Source organism: Callithrix jacchus, chromosome 16 (assembly GCF_049354715.1).
Source record: "Callithrix jacchus isolate 240 chromosome 16, calJac240_pri, whole genome shotgun sequence".
NCBI classification, from domain to species: domain Eukaryota; kingdom Metazoa; phylum Chordata; class Mammalia; order Primates; family Cebidae; genus Callithrix; species Callithrix jacchus.
In genome coordinates this window covers 11,994,889-12,005,571 of record NC_133517.1, presented here as the reverse complement: position 1 = coordinate 12,005,571, position 10,683 = coordinate 11,994,889, and the positions used below count along the sequence as shown (strand labels likewise).

Below are 10,683 nucleotides of genomic sequence, written 5' to 3'. Positions count from 1 at the left end.
GACTGAACAATTTATTTGGATTTTAAGCCTCTTTGTGATCTGAAAATCTCTTTACCTTTATAGTAGTTCTAGAGGAATACCCTTTAGGACTTCTCAGAAATGAAATAAATAAATAAAACATATACTAAAAAGAGATGTAACTTAATTTCTAATGTATTTAAAATTTGACAGAACTCAGCTTTGCTTATTTCAGACTTACATCGTGTTGCCTTGGGAATGTGCCTGTGTACATGGCCTCCTCCCTTCCCTTCCATCCGACTCTGGTGGTGTCCTGCCCTCTTCCTAGACGTAGACAGAATCAGGAACACAGACTTCTGTTAAAATGACCACAGTGTACTTTATTTAATGATTTTGGTACCTTGTGTTGCAATAAAATAAAAAAAAAAAACCTACAAAATCCAAATATATAAAATTTCAAGTTTTCCTTTTTTCCTTTAAGTTTTACAAGAAAAATCATGTAACCAAGGAAAATGGTTCATTATGAAGTACTACTTTCCACTTCATTTCATCACAAATTGCAACTTACTTAACAGACCAAGGTAACTATGGTACTGTAGCACATCAAATACTCCACGAACTGTGCTTCAAACTAGGGCACTGGGGGTCACTGCCGGCCGACAGTGGCCTCCGCGAATAAAGACACACTTACAATCTGAACGCTAAAGGGATGTTTGGATACATGGAATTTGAATATATATATTTACAGGAAGGAAACAAATTTAATAACTAGTTTAAGTCTCCATTTCAAATAAAACTCCAAATACATTTGTACAATGTTTACAAAGTAAAAGCACAAGAACTGCCAAGATGAGCATTCGGGTCCAGGCACTGTGCTCATACTGGGGAAATGTCTACACCGTTCCCTATGCACACACGTGGGGTCTTGCAGACCCTATTTCTGTAATGGAGAGGGAAGCACAGGAATGGCATTTTTGCACAATCAGAATGTCATGCAGATAGTTGACAACAGGGGACTGAGAAATTATTGGTCCAGTCTCTTCCATTTGCTGTTCACCTGCCACCTGTTCCATTTTTTTCAGAGATAGATTTAGAACAAAACAAAACAAAAATAATTGAACAGGGAAAGGAGCACAAATGTTTAAGGCAAATGAAGCAAATACAGAGCAGCTTATCTTGGTGTTGAGTGGAAATGAGGATTTAACCCGAAACCAACCTTAGAAACAAGCAAACAAAATTAAGGACAACCTCCTGAGGTTGGGTGGCGTATATCATGTACAAATTTTTGAAAATTGCTTTGCACCAAGTATCCTTTTGAAATTTTAAATGAAAGAACTTGTTGATTACATAGTGCATGGTTTCATGTTTCTAAATAAAACGACTGTAGTTGAGGTAGTTAGATGTGAAACTTATTTACTTAAAATAATTGGAGAACGAAGAACAAATGTTGGTAGGAAAAATCCTTGCCATTTGGGAGCACGTTTATATTGTGCAGTGGTTTCGTGCTAAGCAAGATGCTTCCATTTTTCTACTAGGTGTTATTAATTAAATCAGAATGTTAGTGGTGGTGGTATTTGTTTCCAGTCAGCTTGGTAGAATGTCAGTACAGATGAAGTCATCTCATTTGTAACTCATGCTCACACCATATCTGCATTGAAGCTTTAATGTAAAATGACATTAAATATCATTACTAGAAGCTCCAATCCAAACTGCAAAAAGAATTTAGTCAACACATAGAAAAGAATCCAGAGGAAGGATGATTTTGCTCTTGCTTTAACAACATTTTTGTCATAGCCCTAAATTCAGTGTACTATTTGGTTTTAAAGAGGAAAGGAACCTCTGGCTCATTGGTTGCTGTCTTGTTCTGAGAATGGGAAAAACATAATTTGCATATCCTTCATTTAATCTCTCCCTAGGCTATTGAGCTGTCTGGCTACTGAGAGGAAAGCAGAATCTATTTAGTAGAGGCAAGGTTCTCATCCAAGAATGGCTATGGTCTCTTTCTGCCCACATTACCAAAGAAAGGCTTTAGATGGGATCTTCAATAAGAAATTGATCAAATGATTCATTCTTTTCTTATCTGATAGCATCTAGATATAAAAGGAATCTTGTGAGGACAATAAAAATGTCAGGAGTACTAACAGACATAAATTAATTGGGAGACACTTCTTTTGATCAAAAGAAAATTTCCATTGTTTCTATCACTTGTTCATGGACTAGAATGTTAATGGGAAGTAGCTATGAATGTTGACAACAATTAAGACATTTAGAAAACATCATATATGTGATGTTTACAGAATGACTGGTCCTCAGCAGCATAACCACGTGAATCTTTGCTGAAATGGGGAGTTCCATGTGGTCTAGAAAGCCTTGAAAAGAGGCTGAAGTCTCCTTTCTCCCAGTGATGAGATGTGTAGCTTATATCTCAATTACCTGTGGTATCCACTTGTCTTTTCATCTGTTTGGTGAAGAATCTCGACTCTATCATTTCAAAGCATTGTCCAGCTCTAACACGCTACAATTCTGCTTTGTCTCTTTGTGGTAAAATCTTCCCATGACATATTCGCCCAGCTCTCTTCCTCCCATCCTGGTCACCCCACCTGCAAAGTGGCTCCTGTATCTAGTCCAAATAGGCAACACCAGTTTTCTTGTGCAAAACAAATAAAAACACAGTATATCCCTTCATAGCAAAAAGGATATTCGGTTGCACTTCCGGTTGGGAGAGTATTGAGAGTAGGAACTGGGCGGGGGGAAAAGGACAATCCCAATTATTTTTTGACTCACTATTCTCATGTTATTAGTTTACAAAAAGCATACTTCAATCTGGCATGGCAGCACAAACTTAAAAAAAATAAATCAGATAATTGCCTAGGTTAAATTCATGCTTCAGAAAGTGTAATACCATGCATTAGATATGTTTAATTAACCATCTAAAAATGTTAAGGCTTTGAAATATCACTGCCAATTATATGTTAGAATCCAGAAGAGATTTTATTGACTATGAATCTTCAGCTATAAGCACAAGATGATTTCGAATCCACTTCTCAAGGTAAACTTTCCAAAACCCACTTTCTATTTCTAAGACTATGCAATTTTTTTTTTCACAATGGAATCTAATCACTAAATAAAGGCACAATGATAATATTGATGTACAACTTTGCCTCGTAAAGCCACATCATAAAAACATCTGCTTTGCTAGTCTAGTTTTATGGGTATTCCTATATAGCAATATTGCCTCTGTCTCAAAAATTACAAATATTTATAAACCGAAATCATGTTATTTAGCATTAGTTCTTATCAGGATTCAACTTTTAAGTACAAGAAAACTGTACCTCTTGGGGAAGTTATGCAGGAATATTCTCTGACGTTGTTTTCTCACTGTCTCCTTTATGGTTGAGTAGAATTTCCATCTAAGCACAAGTAAGCGCATTGATATCAATATATAGCTGAGGCCCTATGTAAAAGCTTCTCCAAAATGTTTGAAGTGTGGTTATAACATGAAAAGGAATCAATTCAGGAGTTCCAGGTGGAAATAAGGCTTTACGTTCTTTTATTGGGTTGTAAAGCTGTGTCATCTTAGGGGTGAAGAGGAAACTCACTGGAAATGACTCCAGCTCTCATCTCAGTAATATCTGTTTAAAATCTTCCCCGGGTAGTGGATTTCAGAACGCCACCTGGTGATCATGAGTACCGAACCGGGGCATCATGCATGCATTCTGAAAAAAGCAGCTTGGGATCAGGCATGCAAATCCCCCAGGCATCAGGAGGAGACAAGTTTTCTGGATGCATTTTAATCAACATTTAGTAAAATTCAGTTTGGTTCAGAGGAAAATGGTCAATTTATATGAAGCCTCTCAATGTCGGGACAAAAGGGAGTTATCTCATTAAAAAGCTAATCATTGAAGAAAATTATACATAGACCTTTGAAGGAAAAGCGTTAGTTTTACATAGTGGTGAAGAACCATCGTATTCTCTGCTTGGCGAGTTATTGCTATTGTGTTCCTCAGACTCCAGTTACCCTGCGCTGTGCACAGCTCTCCTCTGTTAATGCCAGTTCTCAGGAATGACAGCGCTTTCTAACCTACAAGCACTTTAGCAACTCTAGCAAATCTCTACAACACCCCTATGAGGTAGGTAAATAAATATCTCTCTTTTGCATATGGGAAAAATGAGGCCGAGGGTGAGTTTTCGAGGCTGGAGAGATGGACCAGGGATTGCGGATCAGGTGTGCAGAGATTCCCAGTTCCTGTGTCCCAATCACTGACCCAGAGCCCCTCCCATCCCTGCATCCAGAAAGGAATCCATCCCACAGTGTAAAAGGATAGTGTTTTGTAGAATAAGATATTTAAGTATATTTAAGACAGTCACTATATTCAACACAGGGATTTTTGGTTTTCTACGAAACCATAAATTCCGTTGATTATCACACTACCAAAGATCACGGAATAAAACGACTCATACTTTTGTGGAGGCCAATTGATTGTCACCTCGTTGCTGATTCAACTAAGCATCCTGTTGGTAACTTGAAATGGGATTTGGTGAAATAAAGATCTCAGTTAAAAAGAAAAGCAAAACTGAATTGGGCTGGTACACACATCTGCTATGGGACTGCCACTGATGATGCTGTGGGGCATGAGGGGGGTTCCTTGCTACACAAAGTGGAGGATCCATTTGCTTTCATGAAAACATTCTGCATGTGAGGGAAGAAAGGCCCCAAAAAGGAATTTTATTGCCTTCCCCATAAAGTCATTGTAACTTGGCACTGAGTGTAGAATGTGACACAATCAAAACCCTACCTACAGATCTTCAAAACGTTTAGGTTTTCTCTGGAAATCCCTTCACTATCTTTGCATAGCTGAATACCTTTCCATTCTCTGTGTGCCTACTCATGGTCAATCATCTGTATCAAGTTCTGCGGCAAAAGTGCTCTTAAAGAAACGGGTCTGAATGGTTTACCTGTTTTTCCGCTAAGCTTCAGGGTTGTAAATGGGGTTAGCACAAAATTTGCCACAATGCTCACCAACCCAGTGTCAAATCAGGAGAAACAAGATCGACTTCTTACTGTCACAACGAAGAAGTGTCCCCAAATAATCGGGAATGGAAGAGTCAGGATGAACGTTTCAAACTTCTGGGAGCTGAATTTTCCTTTGATGTAAATTTTTTCTTTTTCCCCAGGAATTTTAATGACTACAAAGAAATCGCTAAATATTCCCATATTTGTGGTAACCAGTTGGTGCCTGAAAATTGGCATGACATCAACAAACGAAACCCAAAAAACTATGTACGGTATTTTGTTTGGGAAAAATAGCTTTTACTTCTATCAACACCATAAAATTCACCATGAAATAATTTTGTCAAGCAGTTTGAACTGTTTCTAGGCTTAAAAAATATCATAAGGAATGCTTAAAATTAAAACTTCTATTTGAAGAACAAAAACTTAACAAATTTATATTTCCTTCAAGCCATTTTATCAAGTAGACTTTGTGAATAACTAAGATGATAGGAACAGCAGAAGAGCAATGATAAAATTTATAAAAGATGGCAAAGACTGAATAGAAAGTTTCTTCCCTGGCAGGGGCAGAGTGAAGGAGGGTGTACCTCAGCCAGGCCCAGAACACCCAGGACAGCCTGCCTGACCTCTTCCATTTATGTGTTTGTCGAAAGTAAATAACAATTAAATAACATTTGCTCTGCATTGGTTGCTCTTTGCACAACAGAGAGACTTTGAGCAGCAGAACAGGACCAGCAGTTGCTTACTGCATGAGAAAGTTCAGTTCCATTACTCACAATACCCGAGCAGTCTGTCTAACCAGAACGACAGCAGACACCCAGATAGAAAACTGTGTGCTTCAAACATCTTGACTTTTCCAAATATCCATATGTTTGATATCATGAAGACCAAACTTGCCACTTGGGTGACGTACTTCGCCACTTTTCATTGCAGTATTTACAGTCATGCGGACGGCCTTTATTTTTTATTAACACCTCATCTACTTTGGTTTAGTGAAGATGGTTTAGCAATCATCTGGAAAATTCAGGTGTTGAAAGCCCTCAAAAGAAAAGAATCTTAGGAGGAAAAATCAGAGCTTGAGGGCTATCAATGGTCCAGTGGTTTTTGTCTATGTTGAAAAATTGCTTAACTCTCTATTTCTTTCCACTTCCATTATTCTGAAAATTATTTTCACAAAAATTATTCTTTTCCAGTTTGGGAAGATAGACTAGGTGACTGGCACAATTGAGAGTCACGGTATGAGTGAAAGATTCGAATGCTTGTAAACCCAGTTTAGTACGTTTGGACACAGAGGCTCTTGTGACATGGTGATATATTTACAGTGGGAAGATGAGTAAGGCCATGGTAACCCTGAATCTCTTTGCTCTTAAAAGGAGGGATGGTTAAATGATTCATGCTCTACAAACAAGAGTGACTTACAATACCTTAAAATGCCTTATCTTAGAACCCATCAGAAGCTCTCCTGCAGAGCCCACAGGGGCCAGTGGTCAAGGAGCCCTGTCGGAGGGAATGAGTTCTCTTAATGAGAGCGTCAGTCTTAGACATGTCACCACCAGTCTTAGACTATCTTCCCACTTGGGTCAGGCCCTGGCCTTCCCAAAGGGTATATGTCTGTTGTTAGTTATGGACTGGCAGTGACTATCTTGAACTTCTCTGCTCTTTGAAAAGGCAAATACTTTGGATGAACCACTGGCAGGTTTTCTCTTCATCACTATACTTGGTCCTCTACATTAATAGAAACCCTCTGACCCAACACCCAATCACGCAGAGTAACTGTTACCCATAAACCTTGCTCCAGAGGGCTGTCTATAGCTCCTATATCCCCACGATTGGCCGCCTCATTGCATATTACAGTATCATTGTACCTATGTGGACTCTGGGATTCAGAAAATGAACATTTTTTTTTAACTTGTTACTTTTCACTGCCTGGCAATTGAAAATAAGTCACATGATGGTAGACCGCTTTCTCCCCCAATTTTATTTCGGTGCTTGTGCCAAGAGCTAGTTCTAAAAACAGACTTGCTGTGATACTAGGGCCGATAACTAGGAGGATCATTCATTCAGTAGTCCTTGCTATTATATGTCTTGGTGATGACCACCAACGTGACAGCTTAGGGAGGAGAAGCATCTATGAAACACAAGAAAATCCTTGCCTCTTCTCAATCTGCTTGTTGAAAAATCTGATGACGTCTACTCTTTCATCTGGGGCTAACTCCTGAAATTGTTATACCAAAAGATTAGACAGAAAACTTTACAAGAACATCTGGAGGCCTCACTCTCTCATATACTCTGAAATTATGACCTGATAACCTCACTCTTATCTTGCAACTCAAATCTTGCTCTGAAGAAAAAAAAAAAAAAAACAGAAACAAGGGAGAAAGAACCATGTCTTAAAATTAAGAGACGACCTGTTTCCCTCTAAGTGAAAATTTCGTCATTAAGAACATCGGATTTGTGATCTTTGAGCTCGCAACCAAGGTTTTGCAGGGCTGAGAAGCAACAGGATAGCCGATTCCACACAGAAATGGATCTCGGGTTGGAACTGCTCATGTCACCACCTAGGAAGGCAGGAATCAAATTATTCAGTAGCTACACCCATGCAGATTTTACCCCTGAAATTAAATAAAAACTCAATTTTTACAAATTGGTTATCACGACGCTGAAAATGGTAGTCTCAAGAAACGAAATAAAAGCAGCAACTGTACTCAGGTCAGTTATTCCACAGATGACATGACTTTCACTTCCAAACATGTGGATTTGAATCCATTTAAAGCAAGTCTCCAAGGCGGGAGTACCCCATTCTCTGAGCTATGCAAGCCCCAGGAATTTTTTTTCTTTTTATCCAAAACAGCGCTTACTGGAAAAAACAAAGGAAGCAGATGAATATTCATAGCATGAGCCGGAGAAGCAGGTAGCAGGAATTCACCAGGCTCCGCTTCACAGAGGTCTTTCTTCAGGCCTGGGCACGTGGTGGAACTACCGCTGAGGCTGAATGGAAGTGCTCCTTTTCCACTCACTGATTAATGTTCCCTGGCAGGAGCTTGGTTACAATATTGCAAGTCAAGAATTTGCAAGATTAAAGTGTCTGTTGAATTAGTTAACTGCAAATCACCTCCAGTAAAGCTTGACAAGCTCCAAGATGTTTCTGTAGAAAAAGAAGGGAATCGATAGCATCAGCAACATGCAGCTTTGTGACAGCGGAGACTGTATTTCTGAGTGACAGCTCACTGCCGTCTTCCCTCCTCCTACAGCAGGAGGGATTTACGTCTTTCCACAGAGTCCCAAACCTCTGATTCAGACTGCAGAAAATGTTTCACCCCAGGCTTTCAAAACGTCAGAAATGCATTTCCTCTTTCATGTACAATGCAGTGGAAAGGTTAATAAGGGAAGGTGAATATTTTAATTTTTAAAAGAATGATAGAAAATGACAATTCTTTCACTAGCTGACAGGCCTCTTTTGGTTCAGTGAAGGTGTGTTATTGCTCCCAATTTGAATAGAGTGAAAAACATCACCAGGGGTTCAGCAGAAAACGACAGGTCAAAGGTTAATTGCTAAGTGAATACAGGGCTGAACACACAAAGTGCTCATTTTCCAGAATCACAATAGCTTGCAATGCTGGTGTTAACATGCGTTCTACTGGCGTGTGATCAAAAGAGGAATTTTGATTACAATCATAGAAACCCAAACCATATTTTCAACATACATGTGCTGAACTTGTTTTAGAACTTGTTGATAAATGAATTAATCTGAAATAATTAAAAGTGTTGATTTGATGCAGCTCCATACTAGAATGCCACTAGAATGGGTAAATTAAATGAGCTTAACCACATCTCTTATCTGGTGACATCTGTAGTACTTAAATGAAGTAATAATGTGATTAAATCCATGTTAACGTAAATCAGGCAATGGCGAGGAGAAGGCCAACTTAACTTGGTAGATGGAAATGTAATACAAACACAAACCTTTACATTTTCTGAAATTCTAGTAACAGTAGATGACATGCTTCAATTACCAGCACAAGAGAAAATTTTGTGTCAGTATTGTGTTTGTAATATTTGCTTAATATTTTGATTAATTAGTTTTGATGCTGATTTGCTTTGTTAAACAGGATCTTTGCTTAGCAAATACTATATCGGTAACTACCTGCTTCTTTTTGTCTGGTCCAGTGACTAAAATAGCGATAATTGTAGTAAGGAATGTGGTAATGGTGGCACGAACCTAGGAACCATGGTACCTTATAACATTTACTAGGTCAACTCTTTTATTAATGCATAATGTGACTCACCAAGGAATTCTTTGAATTATACTGTACTCATCAAAGTTAATACAGTTTCTTCCCTCTTCTCTTCTACTCCATAGAAGGCCAATGGGCTTATACATTCCCCATTCCCTGACAAGAATTATTTCACATAAGGAAATTAGTTATACAAGTTAACAGTGATGTTTAACAATATACTCCTTATATGTGTGGGAAGGAGTAAGGGCCGCAGTGCAGGAAGGAATGGAAATGGGGACAAAGCCGGTGTGGGTTTCCCCAGGGAGCTGGGGCTGGCTCTCCTGCCTCCTGACATTGTCACGCAGCATGTGCTGCTCTTCTGGGCGTCTGAGGAAAGGCTTTTGAGCAACAGCTGATGTTTATGTCTGGAAATCTGTTATTCCTAAATGACCAGTATGCTGGAGAAATACAGTAAGTGAAGAGTGCTTTCTTGAGAAATCAGAGAATTTTTGCAAACTCTTCAGTTTCATGCCTTTTCTTGAAAGAAATTCTCAAGAATTGCTCCGAAGTTTATCCAAAAATGATCGTTTTCAATCAAATACTACGTGCCAAGAGAGTATTTTAATTTTTTGTTGTTGCATTGTGACATCGATTTAAAAATAGCTAGTGTTGGAGAGCTACGTAAACAAATAGAAAATTACTTTTCTCTTTCTAGGCACTCTAATGTTGAGTGTTTTGTATTTGTGTTGTTACTTTATGTTTGTCATCGTTACTTTATGTGGTAATTGTTGACTGTGAGGCTTACGTAATACAGTCATGTGTCACACGATTTTTGGTTAACAACAGACTGCGCATATGACAACGATCTCACAAGACAATAATGCTGTACTTTAACTGAACTCTTCTATGTTTAAATACACAGATACTTACCACGGTGTTACAATTGCCTACAGTATTCAGTGCAGCAGCATGCTGCATAGGTTTGTAGCCTAGGGACAATAGGCTCTACCACAGCCTGGGAGCGTGGTAGGCTGTACCATCTAAGCTTGTGTAAGCGCATTCCATCACACAATGATGAAACCGCCGGCAGATGCCTATCTTAGAACATATCCCCATCCTTAAGTGACACATGACAGCATAGTCTTAGGAAAGCTGTGTTTCTTTCGTGCTGTAATACAGAATTAAACACAGATGTTGAGAAGAGAAGCAGCAGTGTGGTGGAGTAGAGAAGAGTAAGAGTTGATGTCAGAAAACTATGATTGTGCTGCTAATAACCAGACTGTGAGTTATTCCAATGTAACTTTCCTCTGTGCTCGACTGTGCATTACTTAGCCATACGAGTCATAGAGGTCATGCTCGTTGAATAAATGACTCAGGGAAAAAACAGAAGTGTAATGTGTAATCCTGATTACATAAATGACCTGTTCTCTTTGGATCTCAGTTGTCTGATCTATAAAGTAAAGTGATAAAGCAACACTTACTTCTTTTACATGCTAT

The 10,683-nt window shown here is 38.8% G+C and overlaps 1 protein-coding gene across 2 annotated transcripts in view; it reads right to left on the bottom strand.

Moving 5' to 3' along the window:
- Window positions 1-317: 317 nt before the first annotated feature.
- Window positions 318-10,683, bottom strand: part of XKR4 (XK related 4) — a 440,936-nt gene continuing 430,570 nt past the window's right edge. For both annotated transcript variants that reach the window (XR_004735251.3, XR_004735250.3), the window contains exon 4: window positions 318-8,114. The gene's annotated coding sequence lies outside the window, so the exon portion shown is untranslated. The remainder of the gene's footprint in view (window positions 8,115-10,683) is intronic.